Here is a 21,287-nt window from a genome sequence, read left to right on the forward strand (position 1 = left end):
TCTGAATCCCCTGTGGAAAGCACAGAGAAAGCCTTAGTTCCCCACCTCATCGCGACCGATAGCCTCACATCCTTTGAAAACTCCAGAGGTACGCGGAGATCAGTGCCTCCAAAGGAGACGATGCCTGACTCCTCGTGAAACTTGATAGGAGTCCCAGGATTCCTGTGGCACTTGGAAAGGGACACTTGGTCTCCCGCCTCAGCTGGAGAGGCGTCCCAATTGCCCTGCCAAGCCTCGAGGAGAATCCCGAGTTGTCCCTCGCAACTAGGCAGGAGTCCTGATGTCGCTGAAGAAACACGTGGGTGGAAGGGCCATCCCCGTCGTAACTCGAGAATATACCCCAGGTTCCCGCCGCAACTCGAGAAAAACCATGAGACTTCCCCCTCGCCGCGAGATGAAGCCCGATTCCCCTGCACTGCATGCAGAGCAATTCCGTGTTGCACATCACACATGAAAGGAGCCTTGATTTCCTTCATGGCACTCCAGAGAAACCCCAAGAACACTGTTTCAAGGCTAGAGGGATCCTGAGGTCACTGTAGCAACACGAAAGAGCTCCGTGGGCCAAAAATCAACTCGAGATGAGAGGTTAGTCCCTGGCTTCGACTCCAGAGGAATACCACCTTACCACAAGCACCTCAAGAGGAGGCTTCTCTCAGCTCTAGGTATGTGAGAGGGACCCTGAGTTTGCGGCCTCAAGTGGAATGGACACCGCGATGCCCTGACGCGAAATAAGGCTGGATATCCCTGCAGTGACTTGAATGCAGGCTCGTCTTGCATCTCCCAAGATGAAAGGATGTCTGAATCCCCTGTGGAGACCACAGAGAAAGACCTAGTTCCCCACCTCATCGCGACCGGAGGCCTCACATCCTTTGAAAACTCCAGAGGTAGGCGGAGATCAGTGCCTCCAAAGGAGACGATGCCTGACTCCTCGTGAAACTTGATAGGAGTCCCAGGATTCCTGTGGCACGTGGAAAGGGACCCTTGGTCTCCCGCCTCAGCTGGAGAGGCGTCCCAATTGCCTTGCCAAGCCTCGAGGAGAATCCCGAGTTGTGTCTCGCAACTAGGCAAGAGTCCTGACGTGGCTGAACAAACACGTGTGTGGAAGGGCCCTCCCTGTCGTAACTCGAGAATATACCCCAGGTTCCCGCCGCAACTCGAGAAAAACCATGAGACTTCCCCCTCGCCGCGAGATGAGGCCCGATTTCCCTGCACTGCGTGCAGAGCAATTTTGTGTTGCACATCACACATGAAAGGAGCCTTGATTTCCTTGATGGCACTCCAGAGAAACCCCAAGAACACGGTTTCAAGGCTAGAGGGATCCTGAGGTCACTGTAGCAACACGAAAGAACTCCGTGGACCAAAAATCAACTCGAGATGAGAGGTTAGTCCCTGGCTTCGATTCCAGAGGAATATCACCTTACCACAAGCACCTCAAGAGGAGGCTTCTCTCAGCTCTAGGTATGTGAGAGGGACCCTGAGTTTGCGGCCTCAAGTGGAATGGACACCGTGATGCCCTGACTCGAAATAAGGCCGGATATCCCCACAGTGACTGGAATGCAGGCTCGTCTTGCATCTCCCAAGACGAAAGGGTGTCTGAATCCCCTGTGGAGACCACAGAGAAAGACCTAGTTCCCCACCTCATCGCGACAGGAGGCCTCAAAATCTTTGAAAACTCCAGAGGTATGAGGAGATCAGTGCCTCCAAAGGAGACGATGCCTGACTCCTCGTGAAACTTGATAGGAGACCCAGGATTCCTTTGGCACGTGGAAAGGGACCCTTGTTCTCCCTCCTCAGCTAGAGAGGCGTCCCAATTGCCCTGCAAAGCCTCGAGGAGAATCCCGAGTTGTCCCTCGCAACTAGGCAGGAGTCCTGACATGGCTGAACACACACGTGTGTGGAAGGGCCATCCCCGTCGTAACTCGAGAATATACCCCAGGTTCCCGCCGCAACTCGAGAAAAACCATGAGACTTCCCCCTCGCTGCGAGATGAGGCCCGATTCCCCTGCACTGCGTGCAGAGCAATTCCGTGTTGCACATCACACATGAAAGGAGCCTTGATATCCTTGATGGCACTCCAGAGAAACCCCAAGAACACTGTTTCAAGGCTAGAGGGATCCTGAGGTCACTGTAGCAACACGAAAGAGCTCCGTGGACCAAGAATCAACACGAGATGAGAGGTTAGTCCCTGGCTTCGACTCCTGAGGAATACCACCGTACCACAAGCACCTCAAGAGGAGGCTTCTCTCAGCTCTAGGTATGTGAGAGGGATCCTGAGTTTGCGGCCTCAAGTGGAATGGACACCGCGATGCCCTGACTCGAAATGAGGCCGGATATCCCTGCAGTGACTTGAATGCAGGCTCGTCTTGCATCTCCCAAGAAGAAAGGATGTCTGAATCCCCTGTTTAGACCACAGAGAAACACCTAGTTCCCCACCTCATCGCGACCGGAGGCCTCACATCCTTTGAAAACTCCAGAGGTACGCGGAGATCAGTGCCTCCAAAGGAGACGATGCCTGACTCCTCGTGAAACTTGATAGGAGTCCCAGGATTCTTGTGGCACGTGGAAAGGGACCCTTGGTCTCCCGCCTCAGCTGGAGAGGCGTTCCAATTGCCCTGCCAAGCCTCGAGGAGAATCCCGAGTTGTCCCTCGCAACTAGGCAGGAGTCCTGACGTGGCTGTGCAAACACGTGGGTGGAAGGGCCATCCTTGTCGTAACTCGAGAATATACCCCAGGTTCCCGCCGCAACTCGAGAAAAACCATGAGACTTCCCCCTCGATGCGAGATGAGGCCCGATTCCCCTGTACTGCGTGCAGAGCAATTCCGTCTTGCACATCACACATGAAAGGAGCCTTGATTTCCTTGATGGCACTCCAGAGAAACCCCAAGAACACTGTTTCAAGGATAGAGGGATCCTGAGGTCACTGTAGCAACACGAAAGAACTCTGTGGACCAAAAATCAACTCGAAAAGAGAGGTTAGTCCCTTGATTCGTCTCCAGAGGAATACCACCTTACCACAAGCACCTCAAGAGGAGGCTTCTCTCAGCTCTAGGTATGTGAGAGGGACCCTGAGTTTGCGGCCTCAAGTGGAATGGACACCGCGATGCCCTGACTCGAAATAAGGCCGGATATCCCTGCAGTGACTTGAATGCAGGCTCGTCATGCATCTCCCAAGAAGAAAGGATGTCTGAATCCCCTGTGGAGACCACAGAGAAAGACCTAGTTCCCCACCTCATCGCGACCGGAGGCCTCACATCCTTTGAAAACTCCAGAGGTACGCGGAGATCAGTGCCTCCAAAGGAGACGATGCCTGACTCCTCGTGAAACTTGATAGGAGTCCCAGGATTCTTGTGGCACGTGGAAAGGGACCCTTGGTCTCCCGCCTCATCTGGAGACGCGTTCCAATTGCCCTGCCAAGCCTCGAGGAGAATCCAGAGTTGTCCCTCGCAACTAGGCAGGAGTCCTGTCGTGGCTGAACAAACACGTGGATGGAAGGGCCATCCCCGTCGTAACTCGAGAATATACCCCAGGTTCCCGCCGCAACTCGAGAAAAACCATGAGACTTCCCCCTCGATGCGAGATGAGGCCCGATTCCCCTGTACTGCGTGCAGAGCAATTCCGTCTTGCACATCACACATGAAAGGAGCCTTGATTTCCTTGATGGCACTCCAGAGAAACCCCAAGAACACTGTTTCAAGGATAGAGGGATCCTGAGGTCACTGTAGCAACACGAAAGAACTCTGTGAAGCAAAAATCAACTCGAGATGAGAGGTTAGTCCCTGGATTCGTCTCCAGAGGAATACCACCTTACCACAAGCACCTCAAGAGGAGGCTTCTCTCAGCTCTAGGTATGTGAGAGGGACCCTGAGTTTGCGGCCTCAAGTGGAATGGACACCGCGATGCCCTGACTCGAAATAAGGCCGGATATCCCTGCAGTGACTTCAATGCAGGCTCGTCTTGCATCTCCCAGGACGAAAGGATGTCTGAATCCCCTGTGGAAAGCACAGAGAAAAACTTAGTTCCCCACCTCATCGCGACCGATATCCTCACATCCTTTGAAAACTCCAGAGGTACGCGGAGATCAGTGCCTCCAAAGGAGACGATGCCTGACTCCTCGTGAAACTTGATAGGAGTCCCAGGATTCCTGTGGCACTTGGAAAGGGACACTTGGTCTCCCGCCTCAGCTGGAGAGGCGTCCCAATTGCCCTGCCAAGCCTCGAGGAGAATCCAGAGTTGTCCCTCGCAACTAGGCAGGAGTCCTGACGTCGCTGAAGAAACACGTGGGTGGAAGGGCCATCCCCGTCGTAACTCGAGAATATACCCCAGGTTCCCGCCGCAACTCGAGAAAAACCATGAGACTTCCCCCTCGCCGCGAGATGAGGCCCGATTCCCCTGCACTGCGTGCAGAGCAATTCCGTGTTGCACATCACACATGAAAGGAGCCTTGATTTCCTTGATGGCACTCCAGAGAAACCCCAAGAACACTGTTTCAAGGCTAGAGGGATCCTGAAGTCACTGTAGCAACACGAAAGAGCTCCGTGGGCCAAAAATCAACTCGAGATGAGAGGTTAGTCCCTGGCTTCGACTCCAGAGGAATACCACCTTACCACAAGCACCTCAAGAGGAGGCTTCTCTCAGCTCTAGGTATGTGAGAGGGACCCTGAGTTTGCGGCCTCAAGTGGAATGGACACCGCGATGCCCTGACGCGAAATAAGGCTGGATATCCCTGCAGTGACTTGAATGCAGGCTCGTCTTGCATCTCCTAAGATGAAAGGATGTCTGAATCCCCTGTGGAGACCACAGAGAAAGACCTAGTTCCCCACCTCATCGCGACCGGAGGCCTCACATCCTTTGAAAACTCCAGAGGTACGCGGAGATCAGTGCCTCCAAAGGAGACGATGCCTGACTCCTCGTGAAACTTGATAGGAGTCCCAGGATTCCTGTGGCACGTGGAAAGGGACCCTTGGTCTCCCGCCTCAGCTGGAGAGGCGTCCCAATTTCCTTGCCAAGCCTCGAGGAGAATCCCAGGTTGTGTCTCGCAACTAGGCAAGAGTCCTGACGTGGCTGAACAAACACGTATGTGGAAGGGCCATCCCCGTCGTAACTCGAGAATATACCCCAGGTACCCGCCGCAACTCGAGAAAAACCATGAGACTTCCCCCTCGCCGCGAGATGAGGCCCGATTCCCCTGCACTGCGTGCAGAGCAATTCCGTGTTGCACATCACACATGAAAGGAGCCTTGATTTCCTTGATGGCACTCCAGAGAAACCCCAAGAACACTGTTTCAAGGCTAGAGGGATCCTGAGGTCACTGTAGCAATACGAAAGAGCTCCATGGACCAAGAATCAACACGAGATGAGAGGTTAGTCCCTGGCTTCGACTCCTGAGGAATACCACCTTACCACAAGCACCTCAAGAGGAGGCTTCTCTCAGCTCTAGGTATGTGAGAGGGACCCTGAGTTTGTGGCCTCAAGTGGAATGGACACCTCGATGCCCTGACTCGAAATTAGGCCGGATATCCCTGCAGTGACTTGAATGCAGGCTCGTCTTGCATTTCCCAAGACGAAAGGATGTCTGAATCCCCTGTGGAGACCACAGAGAAAGACCTAGTTCCCCACCTCATCGCGACCGGAGGCCTCACATCCTTTGAAAACTTCAGAGGTACGCGGAGATCAGTGCCTCCAAAGGAGACGATGCCTGACTCCTCGTGAAACTTGATAGCAGTCCCAGGATTCTTGTGGCACGTGGAAAGGGACACTTGTTCTCCCGCCTCAGCTGGAGAGGCGTTCCAATTGCCCTGCCAAGCCTCGAGGAGAATCCCGAGTTGTCCCTCGCAACTAGGCAGGAGTCCTGACGTGGCTGAACAAACACGTGGGTGAAAGGGCCATCCCCGTCGTAACTCGAGAATATACCCCAGGTTCCCGCCGCAACTCGAGAAAAACCATGAGACTTCCCCCTCGCCGCGAGATGAGGCCCGATTCCCCTGCACTGCATGCAGAGCAATTCCGTGTTGCACATCACACATGAAAGGAGCCTTGATTTCCTTCATGGCACTCCAGAGAAACCCCAAGAACACTGTTTCAAGGCTAGAGGGATCCTGAGGTCACTGTAGCAACACGAAAGAGCTCCGTGGGCCAAAAATCAACTCGAGATGAGAGGTTAGTCCCTGGCTTCGACTCCAGAGGAATACCACCTTACCACAAGCACCTCAAGAGGAGGCTTCTCTCAGCTCTAGGTATGTGAGAGGGACCCTGAGTTTGCGGCCTCAAGTGGAATGGACACCGCGATGCCCTGACGCGAGATAAGGCTGGATATCCCTGCAGTGACTTGAATGCAGGCTCGTCTTGCATCTCCCAAGATGAAAGGATGTCTGAATCTCCTGTGGAGACCACAGAGAAAGACCTAGTTCCCCACCTCATCGCGACAGGAGGCCTCACATCCTTTGAAAACTCCAGAGGTAGGCGGAGATCAGTGCCTCCAAAGGAGACGATGCCTGACTCCTCGTGAAACTTGATAGGAGTCCCAGGATTCCTGTGGCACGTGGAAAGGGACCCTTGGTCTCCCGCCTCAGCTGGAGAGGCGTCCCAATTGCCTTGCCAAGCCTCGAGGAGAATCCCGAGTTGTGTATCGCAACTAGGCAAGAGTCCTGACGTGGCTGAACAAACACGTGTGTGGAAGGGCCCTCCCTGTGGTAACTCGAGAATATACCCCAGGTTCCCGCCGCAACTCGAGAAAAACCATGAGACTTCCCCCTCGCCGCGAGATGAGGCCCGATTTCCCTGCACTGCGTGCAGAGGAATTTTGTGTTGCACATCGCACATGAAAGGAGCCTTGATTTCCTTGATGGCACTCCAGAGAAACCCCAAGAACACTGTTTCAAGGCTAGAGGGATCCTGAGGTCACTGTAGCAACACGAAAGAGCTCCGTGGACCAAAAATCAACTCGAGATGAGAGGTTAGTCCCTGGCTTCGATTCCAGAGGAATACCACCTTACCACAAGCACCTCAAGAGGAGGCTTCTCTCAGCTCTAGGTATGTGAGAGGGACCCTGAGTTTGCGGCCTCAAGTGGAATGGACACCGCGATGCCCTGACTCGAAATAAGGCCGGATATCCCTGCAGTGACTTCAATGCAGGCTAGTCTTGCATCTCCCAAGACGAAAGGGTGTCTGAATCCCGTGTGGAGACCACAGAGAAAGACCTAGTTCCCCACCTCATCGCGACAGGAGGCCTCAAAATCTTTGAAAACTCCAGAGGTATGAGGAGATCAGTGCCTCCAAAGGAGACGATGCCTGACTCCTCGTGAAACTTGATAGGAGTCCCAGGATTCTTGTGGCACGTGGAAAGGGACCCTTGGTCTCCCGCCTCAGCTGGAGAGGCGTCCCAATTGCCCTGCCAAGCCTCGAGGAGAATCCCGAGTTGTCCCTCGCAACTAGGCAGGAGTCCTGACGTGGCTGAGCAAACACGTGGGTGGAAGGGCCATCCCCGTCGTAACTCGAGAATATACCCCAGGTTCCCGCCGCAACTCGAGAAAAACCATGAGATTTCCCCCTCGATGCGAGATGAGGCCCGATTCCCCTGTACTGCGTGCAGAGCAATTCCGTCTTGCACATCACACATGAAAGGAGCCTTGATTTCCTTGATGGCACTCCAGAGAAACCCCAAGAACACTGTTTCAAGGATAGAGGGATCCTGAGGTCACTGTAGCAACACGAAAGAACTCTGTGGACCAAAAATCAACTCGAAATGAGAGGTTAGTCCCTGGATTCGTCTCCAGAGGAATAACACCTTACCACAAGCACCTCAAGAGGAGGCTTCTCTCAGCTCTAGGTATGTGAGAGGGACCCTGAGTTTGCGGCCTCAAGTGGAATGGACACCGCGATGCCCTGACTCGAAATAAGGCCGGATATCCCTGCAGTGACTTCAATGCAGGCTCGTCTTGCATCTCCCAGGAAGAAAGGATGTCTGAATCCCCTGTGGAAAGCACAGAGAAAGACTTAGTTCCCCACCTCATCGCGACCGATAGCCTCACATCCTTTGAAAACTCCAGAGGTACGCGGAGATCAGTGCCTCCAAAGGAGACGATGCCTGACTCCTCGTGAAACTTGATAGGAGTCCCAGGATTCCTGTGGCACTTGGAAAGGGACACTTGGTCTCCCGCCTCAGCTGGAGAGGCGTCCCAATTGCCCTGCCAAGCCTCGAGGAGAATCCAGAGTTGTCCCTCGCAACTTGGCAGGAGTCCTGACATTGCTGAAGAAACACGTGGGTGGAAGGGCCATCCCCGTCGTAACTCGAGAATATACCCCAGGTTCCCGCCGCAACTCGAGAAAAACCATGAGACTTCCCCCTCGCCGCGAGATGAGGCCCGATTCCCCTGCACTGCGTGCAGAGCAATTCCGTGTTGCACATCACACATGAAAGGAGCCTTGATATCCCTGATGGCACTCCAGAGAAACCCCAAGAACACTGTTTCAAGGCTAGAGGGATCCTGAGGTCACTGTATCAATACGAAAGAGCTCCATGGACCAAGAATCAACACGAGATGAGAGGTTAGTCCCTGGCTTCGACTCCTGAGGAATACCACCTTACCACAAGCACCTCAAGAGGAGGCTTCTCTCAGCTCTAGGTATGTGAGAGGGACCCTGAGTTTGTGGCCTCAAGTGGAATGGACACCTCGATGCCCTGACTCGAAATTAGGCCGGATATCCCTGCAGTGACTTGAATGCAGGCTCGTCTTGCATTTCCCAAGACGAAAGGATGTCTGAATCCCCTGTGGAGACCACAGAGAAAGACCTAGTTCCCCACCTCATCGCGACCGGAGGCCTCACATCCTTTGAAAACTTCAGAGGTACGCGGAGATCAGTGCCTCCAAAGGAGACGATGCCTGACTCCTCGTGAAACTTGATAGCAGTCCCAGGATTCTTGTGGCACGTGGAAAGGGACACTTGTTCTCCCGCCTCAGCTGGAGAGGCGTTCCAATTGCCCTGCCAAGCCTCGAGGAGAATCCCGAGTTGTCCCTCGCAACTAGGCAGGAGTCCTGACGTGGCTGAACAAACACGTGGGTGAAAGGGCCATCCCCGTCGTAACTCGAGAATATACCCCAGGTTCCCGCCGCAACTCGAGAAAAACCATGAGACTTCCCCCTCGCCGCGAGATGAGGCCCGATTCCCCTGCACTGCATGCAGAGCAATTCCGTGTTGCACATCACACATGAAAGGAGCCTTGATTTCCTTCATGGCACTCCAGAGAAACCCCAAGAACACTGTTTCAAGGCTAGAGGGATCCTGAGGTCACTGTAGCAACACGAAAGAGCTCCGTGGGCCAAAAATCAACTCGAGATGAGAGGTTAGTCCCTGGCTTCGACTCCAGAGGAATACCACCTTACCACAAGCACCTCAAGAGGAGGCTTCTCTCAGCTCTAGGTATGTGAGAGGGACCCTGAGTTTGCGGCCTCAAGTGGAATGGACACCGCGATGCCCTGACGCGAGATAAGGCTGGATATCCCTGCAGTGACTTGAATGCAGGCTCGTCTTGCATCTCCCAAGATGAAAGGATGTCTGAATCTCCTGTGGAGACCACAGAGAAAGACCTAGTTCCCCACCTCATCGCGACAGGAGGCCTCACATCCTTTGAAAACTCCAGAGGTAGGCGGAGATCAGTGCCTCCAAAGGAGACGATGCCTGACTCCTCGTGAAACTTGATAGGAGTCCCAGGATTCCTGTGGCACGTGGAAAGGGACCCTTGGTCTCCCGCCTCAGCTGGAGAGGCGTCCCAATTGCCTTGCCAAGCCTCGAGGAGAATCCCGAGTTGTGTATCGCAACTAGGCAAGAGTCCTGACGTGGCTGAACAAACACGTGTGTGGAAGGGCCCTCCCTGTGGTAACTCGAGAATATACCCCAGGTTCCCGCCGCAACTCGAGAAAAACCATGAGACTTCCCCCTCGCCGCGAGATGAGGCCCGATTTCCCTGCACTGCGTGCAGAGGAATTTTGTGTTGCACATCGCACATGAAAGGAGCCTTGATTTCCTTGATGGCACTCCAGAGAAACCCCAAGAACACTGTTTCAAGGCTAGAGGGATCCTGAGGTCACTGTAGCAACACGAAAGAGCTCCGTGGACCAAAAATCAACTCGAGATGAGAGGTTAGTCCCTGGCTTCGATTCCAGAGGAATACCACCTTACCACAAGCACCTCAAGAGGAGGCTTCTCTCAGCTCTAGGTATGTGAGAGGGACCCTGAGTTTGCGGCCTCAAGTGGAATGGACACCGCGATGCCCTGACTCGAAATAAGGCCGGATATCCCTGCAGTGACTTCAATGCAGGCTTGTCTTGCATCTCCCAAGACGAAAGGGTGTCTGAATCCCGTGTGGAGACCACAGAGAAAGACCTAGTTCCCCACCTCATCGCGACAGGAGGCCTCAAAATCTTTGAAAACTCCAGAGGTATGAGGAGATCAGTGCCTCCAAAGGAGACGATGCCTGACTCCTCGTGAAACTTGATAGGAGTCCCAGGATTCTTGTGGCACGTGGAAAGGGACCCTTGGTCTCCCGCCTCAGCTGGAGAGGCGTCCCAATTGCCCTGCCAAGCCTCGAGGAGAATCCCGAGTTGTCCCTCGCAACAAGGCAGGAGTCCTGACGTGGCTGAGCAAACACGTGGGTGGAAGGGCCATCCCCGTCGTAACTCGAGAATATACCCCAGGTTCCCGCCGCAACTCGAGAAAAACCATGAGATTTCCCCCTCGATGCGAGATGAGGCCCGATTCCCCTGTACTGCGTGCAGAGCAATTCCGTCTTGCACATCACACATGAAAGGAGCCTTGATTTCCTTGATGGCACTCCAGAGAAACCCCAAGAACACTGTTTCAAGGATAGAGGGATCCTGAGGTCACTGTAGCAACACGAAAGAACTCTGTGGACCAAAAATCAACTCGAAATGAGAGGTTAGTCCCTGGATTCGTCTCCAGAGGAATAACACCTTACCACAAGCACCTCAAGAGGAGGCTTCTCTCAGCTCTAGGTATGTGAGAGGGACCCTGAGTTTGCGGCCTCAAGTGGAATGGACACCGCGATGCCCTGACTCGAAATAAGGCCGGATATCCCTGCAGTGACTTCAATGCAGGCTCGTCTTGCATCTCCCAGGAAGAAAGGATGTCTGAATCCCCTGTGGAAAGCACAGAGAAAGACTTAGTTCCCCACCTCATCGCGACCGATAGCCTCACATCCTTTGAAAACTCCAGAGGTACGCGGAGATCAGTGCCTCCAAAGGAGACGATGCCTGACTCCTCGTGAAACTTGATAGGAGTCCCAGGATTCCTGTGGCACTTGGAAAGGGACACTTGGTCTCCCGCCTCAGCTGGAGAGGCGTCCCAATTGCCCTGCCAAGCCTCGAGGAGAATCCAGAGTTGTCCCTCGCAACTTGGCAGGAGTCCTGACATTGCTGAAGAAACACGTGGGTGGAAGGGCCATCCCCGTCGTAACTCGAGAATATACCCCAGGTTCCCGCCGCAACTCGAGAAAAACCATGAGACTTCCCCCTCGCCGCGAGATGAGGCCCGATTCCCCTGCACTGCGTGCAGAGCAATTCCGTGTTGCACATCACACATGAAAGGAGCCTTGATATCCTTGATGGCACTCCAGAGAAACCCCAAGAACACTGTTTCAAGGCTAGAGGGATCCTGAGGTCACTGTAGCAACACGAAAGAGCTCCGTGGACCAAGAATCAACACGAGATGAGAGGTTAGTCCCTGGCTTCGACTCCTGAGGAATACCACCTTACCACAAGCACCTCAAGAGGAGGCTTCTCTCAGCTCTAGGTATGTGAGAGGGATCCTGAGTTTGCGGCCTCAAGTGGAATGGACACCGCGATGCCCTGACTCGAAATAAGGCCGGATATCCCTGCAGTGACTTGAATGCAGGCTCGTCTTGCATCTCCCAAGAAGAAAGGATGTCTGAATCCCCTGTGGAGACCACAGAAAAACACCTAGTTCCCCACCTCATCGCGACCGGAGGCCTCACATCCTTTGAAAACTCCAGAGGTACGCGGAGATCAGTGCCTCCAAAGGAGACGATGCCTGACTCCTCGTGAAACTTGGTAGGAGTCCCAGGATTCTTGTGGCACGTGGAAAGGGACCCTTGGTCTCCCGCCTCAGCTGGAGAGGCGTTCCAATTGCCCTGCCAAGCCTCGAGGAGAATCCCGAGTTGTCCCTCGCAACTAGGCAGGAGTCCTGACGTGGCTGAGCAAACACGTGGGTGGAAGGGCCATCCTCGTCGTAACTCGAGAATATACCCCAGGTTCCCGCCGCAACTCGAGAAAAACCATGAGACTTCCCCCTCGATGCGAGATGAGGCCCGATTCCCCTGTACTGCGTGCAGAGCAATTCCGTCTTGCACATCACACATGAAAGGAGCCTTGATTTCCTTGATGGCACTCCAGAGAAACCCCAAGAACACTGTTTCAAGGATAGAGGGATCCTGAGGTCACTGTAGCAACACGAAAGAACTCTGTGGACCAAAAATCAACTCGAAAAGAGAGGTTAGTCCCTTGATTCGTCTCCAGAGGAATAACACCTTACCACAAGCACCTCAAGAGGAGGCTTCTCTCAGCTCTAGGTATGTGAGAGGGACCCTGAATTTGCGGCCTCAAGTGGAATGGACACCGTGATGCCCTGACTCGAAATAAGGCCGGATATCCCTGCAGTGACTTCAATGCAGGCTCGCCTTGCATCTCCCAGGACGAAAGGATGTCTGAATCCCCTGTGGAAAGCACAGAGAAAGACTTAGTTCCCCACCTCATCGCCACCGATAGCCTCACATCCTTTGAAAACTCCAGAGGTACGCGGAGATTAGTGCCTCCAAAGGAGACGATGCCTGACTCCTCGTGAAACTTGATAGGAGTCCCAGGATTCCTGTGGCACTTGGAAAGGGACACTTGGTCTCCCGCCTCAGCTGGAGAGGCGTCCCAATTGCCCTGCCAAGCCTCGAGGAGAATCCAGAGTTGTCCCTCGCAACTAGGCAGGAGTCCTGACATCGCTGAAGAAACACGTGGGTGGAAGGGCCATCCCCGTCGTAACTCGAGAATATACCCCAGGTTCCCGCCGCAACTCGAGAAAAACCATGAGACTTCCCCTCGCCGCGAGATGAGGCCCGATTCTCCTGCACTGCGTGCAGAGCAATTCCGTGTTGCACATCACACATGAAAGGAGCCTTGATTTCCTTCATGGCACTCCAGAGAAACCCCAAGAACACTGTTTCAAGGCTAGAGGGATCCTGAGGTCACTGTAGCAACACGAAAGAGCTCCGTGGACCAAGAATCAACACGAGATGAGAGGTTAGTCATTGGCTTCAACTCCTGAGGAATACCACCTTACCACAAGCACCTCAAGAGGAGGCTTCTCTCAGCTCTAGGTATGTGAGAGGGATCCTGAGTTTGCGGCCTCAAGTGGAATGGACACCGCAATGCCCTGACTCGAAATAAGGCCGGATATCCCTGCAGTGACTTGAATGCAGGCTCGTCTTGCATCTCCCAAGACGAAAGGATGTCTGAATCCCCTGTGGAGACCACAGAGAAAGACCTAGTTCCCCACCTCATCGCGACCGGAGGCCTCACATCCTTTGAAAACTCCAGAGGTACGCGGAGATCAGTGCCTCCAAAGGAGACAATGCCTGACTCCTCGTGAAACTTGATAGGAGTCCCAGGATTCCTGTGGCACTTGGAAAGGGACACTTGGTCTCCCGCCTCAGCTGGAGAGGCGTCCCAATTGCCCTGCCAAGCATCGAGGAGAATCCAGAGTTGTCCCTCGCAACTAGGCAGGAGTCCTGACGTCGCTGAAGAAACACGTGGGTGGAAGGGCCATCCCCGTCGTAACTCGAGAATATACCTCAGGTTCCCTCCGCAACTCGAGAAAAACCATGAGACTTCCCCCTCGCTGCGAGATGAGGCCCGATTCCCCTGCACTGCGTGCAGAGCAATTCCGTGTTGCACATCACACATGAAAGGAGCCTTGATTTACTTCATGGCACTCCAGAGAAACCCCAAGAACACTGTTTCAAGGCTAGAGGGATCCTGAGGACACTGTAGCAACACGAAAGAGCTCCGTGGGCCAAAAATCAACTCGAGATGAGAGGTTAGTCCCTGGCTTCGTCTCCAGAGGAATACCACCTTACCACAAGCACCTCAAGAGGAGGCTTCTCTCAGCTCTAGGTATGTGAGAGGGACCCTGAGTTTGCGGCCTCAAGTGGAATGGACACCGCGATGCCCTGACGCGAAATAAGGCTGGATATCCCTGCAGTGACTTGAATGCAGGCTCGTCTTGCATCTCCCAAGATGAAAGGATGTCTGAATCCCCTGTGGAGACCAGAGAGAAAGACCTAGTTCCCCACCTCATCGCGAACGGAGGCCTCACATCCTTTGAAAACTCCAGAGGTACGCGGAGATCAGTGCCTCCAAAGGAGACGATGCCTGACTCCTCGTGAAACTTGATAGGAGTCCCAGGATTCCTGTGGCACGTGGAAAGGGACCCTTGGTCTCCCGCCTCAGCTGGAGAGGCGTCCCAATTGCCTTGCCAAGCCTCGAGGAGAATCCCGAGTTGTGTCTCGCAACTAGGCAAGAGTCCTGACGTGGCTGAACAAACACGTGTGTGGAAGGGCCATCCCCGTCGTAACTCGAGAATATACCCCAGGTTCCCGCCACAACTCGAGAAAAACCATGAGACTTCCCCCTCGCCGCGAGATGAGGCCCGATTCCCCTGCACTGCGTGCAGAGCAATTCTGTGTTGCACATCACACATGAAAGGAGCCTTGATTTCCTTCATGGCACTCCAGAGAAACCCCAAGAACACTGTTTCAAGGCTAGAGGGATCCTGAGGTCACTGTAGCAACACGAAAGAGCTCCGTGGACCAAAAATCAACTCGAGATGAGAGGTTAGTCCCTGGCTTCGACTCCAGAGGAATACCACCTTACCACAAGCACCTCAAGAGGAGGCTTCTCACAGCTCTAGGTATGTGAGAGGGACCCTGAGTTTGCGCCCTCAAGTGGAATGGACACCGCGATGCCCTGACTCGAAATAAGGCCGGATATCCCTGCAGTGACTGGAATGCAGGCTCGTCTTGCATCTCCCAAGACGAAAGGGTGTCTGAATCCCCTGTGGAGACCACAGAGAAAGACCTAGTTCCCCACCTCATCGCGACAGGAGGCCTCAAATCCTTTGAAAACTCCAGAGGTATGCGGAGATCAGTGCCTCCAAAGGAGACGATGCCTGACTCCTCGTGAAACTTGATAGGAGACCCAGGATTCCTGTGGCACGTGGAAAGGGACACTTGGTCTCCCGTCTCAGCTGGAGAGGCATCCCAATTGCCCTGCAAAGCCTCGAGGAGAATCCCGAGTTGTCCCTCGCAACTAGGCAGGAGTCCTGACATGGCTGAACACACACGTGTGTGGAAGGGCCATCCCCGTCGGAACTCGAGAATATACCCCAGGTTCCCGCCGCAACTCGAGAAAAACCATGAGACTTCCCCCTCTCCGCAAAATGAGGCCCGATTCCCCTGCACTGCGTGCAGAGCAATTCCGTGTTGCACATCACACATGAAAGGAGCCTTGATTTCCTTGATGGCACTCCAGAGAAACCCCAAGAACACTGTTTCAAGGCTAGAGGGATCCTGAGGTCACTGTAGCAACACGAAAGAGCTCCGTGGACCAAGAATCAACACGAGATGAGAGGTTAGTCCCTGGCTTCGACTCCTGAGGAATACCACCTTACCACAAGCACCTCAAGAGGAGGCTTCTCTCAGCTCTAGGTATGTGAGAGGGATCCTGAGTTTGCGGCCTCAAGTGGAATGGACACCGCGATGCCCTGACTCGAAATAAGGCCGGATATCCCTGCAGTGACTTGAATGCAGGCTCGTCTTGCATCTCCCAAGACGAAAGGATGTCTGAATCCCCTGTGGAGACCACAGAGAAAGACCTAGTTCCCCACCTCATCGCGACCGGAGGCCTCACATCCTTTGAAAACTCCAGAGGTATGCGGAGATCAGTGCCTCCAAAGGAGACGATGCCTGACTCCTCGTGAAACTTGATAGGAGTCCCAGGATTCTTGTGGCACGTGGAAAGGGACCCTTGGTCTCCCGCCTCAGCTGGAGAGGCGTTCCAATTGCCCTGCCAAGCCTCGAGGAGAATCCCGAGTTGTCCCTCGCAACTAGGAAGGAGTCCTGACGTGGCTGAACAAACACGTGGGTGGAAGGGCCATCCCCGTCGTAACTCGAAAATATACCCCAGGTTCCCGCCGCAACTCGAGAAAAACCATGAGACTTCCCCCGCGATGCGAGATGAGGCCCGATTCCCCTGTACTGCGTGCAGAGCAATTCCGTCTTGCACATCACACATGAATGGAGCCTTGATTTCCTTGATGGCACTCCAGAGAAACCCCAAGAACACTGTTTCAAGGATAGAGGGATCCTGAGGTCACTGTAGCAACACGAAAGAACTCTGTGGACCAAAAATCAACTCGAAATGAGAGGTTAGTCCCTGGATTCGTCTCCAGAGGAATAACACCTTACCACAAGCACCTCAAGAGGAGGCTTCTCTCAGCTCTAGGTATGTGAGAGGGACCCTGAGTTTGCGGCCTCAAGTGGAATGGACACCGCGATACCCTGACTCGAAATAAGGCCGGATATCCCTGCAGTGACTTCAATGCAGGCTCGTCTTGCATCTCCCAGGAAGAAAGGATGTCTGAATCCCCTGTGGAAAGCACAGAGAAAGACTTAGTTCCCCACCTCATCGCGACCGATAGCCTCACATCCTTTGAAAACTCCAGAGGTACGCGGAGATCAGTGCCTCCAAAGGAGACGATGCCTGACTCCTCGTGAAACTTGATAGGAGTCCCAGGATTCCTGTGGCACTTGGAAAGGGACACTTGGTCTCCCGCCTCAGCTGGAGAGGCGTCCCAATTGCCCTGCCAAGCCTCGAGGAGAATCCAGAGTTGTCCCTCGCAACTTGGCAGGAGTCCTGACATTGCTGAAGAAACACGTGGGTGGAAGGGCCATCCCCGTCGTAACTCGAGAATATACCCCAGGTTCCCGCCGCAACTCGAGAAAAACCATGAGACTTCCCCCTCGCCGCGAGATGAGGCCCGATTCCCCTGCACTGCGTGCAGAGCAATTCCGTGTTGCACATCACACATGAAAGGAGCCTTGATATCCTTGATGGCACTCCAGAGAAACCCCAAGAACACTGTTTCAAGGCTAGAGGGATCCTGAGGTCACTGTAGCAACACGAAAGAGCTCCGTGGACCAAGAATCAACACGAGATGAGAGGTTAGTCCCTGGCTTCGACTCCTGAGGAATACCACCTTACCACAAGCACCTCAAGAGGAGGCTTCTCTCAGCTCTAGGTATGTGAGAGGGATCCTGAGTTTGCGGCCTCAAGTGGAATGGACACCGCGATGCCCTGACTCGAAATAAGGCCGGATATCCCTGCAGTGACTTGAATGCAGGCTCGTCTTGCATCTCCCAAGAAGAAAGGATGTCTGAATCCCCTGTGGAGACCACAGAAAAACACCTAGTTCCCCACCTCATCGCGACCGGAGGCCTCACATCCTTTGAAAACTCCAGAGGTACGCGGAGATCAGTGCCTCCAAAGGAGACGATGCCTGACTCCTCGTGAAACTTGGTAGGAGTCCCAGGATTCTTGTGGCACGTGGAAAGGGACCCTTGGTCTCCCGCCTCAGCTGGAGAGGCGTTCCAATTGCCCTGCCAAGCCTCGAGGAGAATCCCGAGTTGTCCCTCGCAACTAGGCAGGAGTCCTGACATCGCTGAAGAAACACGTGGGTGGAAGGGCCATCCCCGTCGTAACTCGAGAATATACCCCAGGTTCCCGCCGCAACTCGAGAAAAACCATGAGACTTCCCCTCGCCGCGAGATGAGGCCCGATTCCCCTGCACTGCGTGCAGAGCAATTCCGTGTTGCACATCACACATGAAAGGAGCCTTGATTTCCTTCATGGCACTCCAGAGAAACCCCAAGAACACTGTTTCAAGGCTAGAGGGATCCTGAGGTCACTGTAGCAACACGAAATAGCTCCGTGGACCAAGAATCAACACGAGATGAGAGGTTAGTCCCTGGTTTCGACTCCTGAGGAATACCACCTTACCACAAGCACCTCAAGAGGAGGCTTCTCTCAGCTCTAGGTATGTGAGAGGGATCCTGAGTTTGCGGCCTCAAGTGGAATGGACACCGCAATGCCCTGACTCGAAATAAGGCCGGATATCCCTGCAGTGACTTGAATGCAGGCTCGTCTTGCATCTCCCAAGAAGAAAGGATGTCTGAATCCCCTGTGGAGACCACAGAGAAAGACCTAGTTCCCCACCTCATCGCGACCGGAGGCCTCACATCCTTTGAAAACTCCAGAGGTACGCGGAGATCAGTGCCTCCAAAGGAGACGATGCCTGACTCCTCGTGAAACTTGATAGGAGTCCCAGGATTCTTGTGGCACGTGGAAAGGGACCCTTGGTCTCCCGCCTCAGCTGGAGAGGCGTTCCAATTGCCCTGCCAAGCCTCGAGGAGAATCCCGAGTTGTCCCTCGCAACTAGGCAGGAGTCCTGACGTGGCTGAACAAACACGTGGGTGGAAGGGCCATCCCCGTCGTAACTCGAGAATATACCCCAGGTTCCCGCCGCAACTCGAGAAAAACCATGAGACTTCCCCCTCGCCGCGAGATGAGGCCCGATTCACCTGTACTGCGGGCAGAGCAATTCCGTGTTGCACATCACACATGAAAGGAGCCTTGATTTCCTTGATGGCACTCCAGAGAAACCCCAAGAACACTGTTTCAAGGCTAGAGGGATCCTGAGGTCACTGTAGCAACACGAAAGAGCTCCGTGGACCAAGAATCAACACGAGATGAGAGGTTAGTCATTGGCTTCAACTCCTGAGGAATACCACCTTACCACAAGCACCTCAAGAGGAGGCTTCTCTCAGCTCTAGGTATGTGAGAGGGACCCTGAGTTTGCGGCCTCAAGTGGAATGGACACCGCGATGCCCTGACGCGAAATAAGGCTGGATATCCCTGCAGTGACTTGAATGCAGGCTCGTCTTGCATCTCCCAAGATGAAAGGATGTCTGAATCCCCTGTGGAGACCAGAGAGAAAGACCTAGTTCCCCACCTCATCGCGAACGGAGGCCTCACATCATTTGAAAACTCCAGAGGTACGCGGAGATCAGTGCCTCCAAAGGAGACGATGCCTGACTCCTCGTGAAACTTGATAGGAGTCCCAGGATTCCTGTGGCACGTGGAAAGGGAACCTTGGTCTCCCGCCTCAGCTGGAGAGGCGTCCCAATTGCCTTGCCAAGCCTCGAGGAGAATCCCGAGTTGTGTCTCGCAACTAGGCAAGAGTCCTGACGTGGCTGAACAAACACGTGTGTGGAAGGGCCATCCCCGTCGTAACTCGAGAATATACCCCAGGTTCCCGCCACAACTCGAGAAAAACCATGAGACTTCCCCCTCGCCGCGAGATGAGGCCCGATTCCCCTGCACTGCGTGCAGAGCAATTCTGTGTTGCACATCACACATGAAAGGAGCCTTGATTTCCTTCATGGCACTCCAGAGAAACCCCAAGAACACTGTTTCAAGGCTAGAGGGATCCTGAGGTCACTGTAGCAACACGAAAGAGCTCCGTGGACCAAAAATCAACTCGAGATGAGAGGTTAGTCCCTGGCTTCGACTCCAGAGGAATACCACCTTACCACAAGCACCTCAAGAGGAGGCTTCTCCCAGCTCTAGGTATGTGAGAGGGACCCTGAGTTTGCGCCCTCAAGTGGAATGGACACCGCGATGCCCTGACTCGAAATAAGGCCGGATATCCCTGCAGTGACTGGAATGCAGGCTCGTCTTGCATCTCCCAAGACGAAAGGGTGTCTGAATCCCCTGTGGAGACCACAGAGAAAGACCTAGTTCCCCACCTCATCGCGACAGGAGGCCTCAAATCCTTTGAAAACTCCAGAGGTATGCGGAGATCAGTGCCTCCAAAGGAGACGATGCCTGACTCCTCGTGAAACTTGATAGGAGACCCAGGATTCCTGTGGCACGTGGAAAGGGACCCTTGGTCTCCCGTCTCAGCTGGAGAGGCATCCCAATTGCCCTGCAAAGCCTCGAGGAGAATCCCGAGTTGTCCCTCGCAACTAGGCAGGAGTCCTGACATGGCTGAACACACACGTGTGTGGAAGGGCCATCCCCGTCGGAACTCGAGAATATACCCCAGGTTCCCGCCGCAACTCGAGAAAAACCATGAGACTTCCCCCTCTCCGCAAAATGAGGCCCGATTCCCCTGCACTGCGTGCAGAGCAATTCCGTGTTGCACATCACACATGAAAGGAGCCTTGATTTCCTTGATGGCACTCCAGAGAAACCCCAAGAACACTGTTTCAAGGCTAGAGGGATCCTGAGGTCACTGTAGCAACACGAAAGAGCTCCGTGGACCAAGAATCAACACGAGATGAGAGGTTAGTCCCTGGCTTCGACTCCTGAGGAATACCACCTTACCACAAGCACCTCAAGAGGAGGCTTCTCTCAGCTCTAGGTATGTGAGAGGGATCCTGAGTTTGCGGCCTCAAGTGGAATGGACACCGCGATGCCCTGACTCGAAATAAGGCCGGATATCCCTGCAGTGACTTGAATGCAGGCTCGTCTTGCATCTCCCAAGACGAAAGGATGTCTGAATCCCCTGTGGAGACCACAGAGAAAGACCTAGTTCCCCACCTCATCGCGACCGGAGGCCTCACATCCTTTGAAAACTCCAGAGGTACGCGGAGATCAGTGCCTCCAAAGGAGACGATGCCTGACTCCTCGTGAAACTTGATAGGAGTCCCAGGATTCTTGTGGCACGTGGAAAGGGACCCTTGGTCTCCCGCCTCAGCTGGAGAGGCGTTCCAATTGCCCTGCCAAGCCTCGAGGAGAATCCCGAGTTGTCCCTCGCAACTAGGAAGGAGTCCTGACGTGGCTGAACAAACACGTGGGTGGAAGGGCCATCCCCGTCGTAACTCGAAAATATACCCCAGGTTCCCGCCGCAACTCGAGAAAAACCATGAGACTTCCCCCGCGATGCGAGATGAGGCCCGATTCCCCTGTACTGCGTGCAGAGCAATTCCGTCTTGCACATCACACATGAAAGGAGCCTTGATTTCCTTGATGGCACTCCAGAGAAACCCCAAGAACACTGTTTCAAGGCGAGAGGGATCCTGAGGTCACTGTAGCAACACGAAAGAACTCTGTGGACCAAAAATCAACTCGAAAAGAGAGGTTAGTCC

Source organism: Cervus elaphus, chromosome X (assembly GCF_910594005.1).
Source record: "Cervus elaphus chromosome X, mCerEla1.1, whole genome shotgun sequence".
Taxonomy (NCBI): domain Eukaryota; kingdom Metazoa; phylum Chordata; class Mammalia; order Artiodactyla; family Cervidae; genus Cervus; species Cervus elaphus.